We start from the raw sequence: 712 nt of genomic DNA, 5'->3' as shown, positions 1-712 counted from the left end.
TTTGCATTGAATTTAAATTTTTTTTATCTTATTTACGCAGCAAATCAAAAGTATTATGATGTAAAAAGGTGGTGACAGGGTGTGTCTCTTTAATTGTATATGTGAATGWATGGGAGCAGAGATAAGACACATTTAATGACAAACTCTTACATGTTCAGCCTCTTTAGAACAATGTGCTGTTGTAAGTGGAACACAATGTAAATATAATTACTAAACTTCTTCTGTGGCTCTTTAGTGTACATTGGGTGATGGAGTCAGAGTGTGTCCTTGAACGGGAGGATGATCAAAGAGTCGCAAAGCTGAAGTTTGACTTAATGCACAACTAAAAGAACTGTTTGTGACTGAAGGCAGGTGATGTAAATTCTAAAATAAATAAAATTACATTTTTGATGTGACCCAAGAAACAACATTTTAATTAAATACACCACTTTTCCTTCACTTTATTACTTTTGACAAAGTTAAACTTGATCACAGTTTAATACAGAAACTGGTATTTTACTGGATATAGGATAATTTTTCATGCTATTCAGTACATCTTTATGAGCAAACTTCCAGTAACTCCACTTCACAAGAAATTTCTTTACAGACAGAAACAAATACATCATACTTCCACCTCTTCTATTCGATACCAACACACACAGAGGAGTGTTCAAAAGAAACAAGGTACATTAACTAGAACAAATGTAACTTTTCAGGAATTAGTGTTTTAAAA

This window comes from Austrofundulus limnaeus, unplaced genomic scaffold, assembly GCF_001266775.1.
Source record: "Austrofundulus limnaeus strain Quisiro unplaced genomic scaffold, Austrofundulus_limnaeus-1.0 Scaffold101, whole genome shotgun sequence".
In the NCBI taxonomy this organism is placed as follows: domain Eukaryota; kingdom Metazoa; phylum Chordata; class Actinopteri; order Cyprinodontiformes; family Rivulidae; genus Austrofundulus; species Austrofundulus limnaeus.
The sequence above is the reverse complement of the archived record's forward strand: the minus strand, read 5'-3'. Positions refer to the sequence as shown.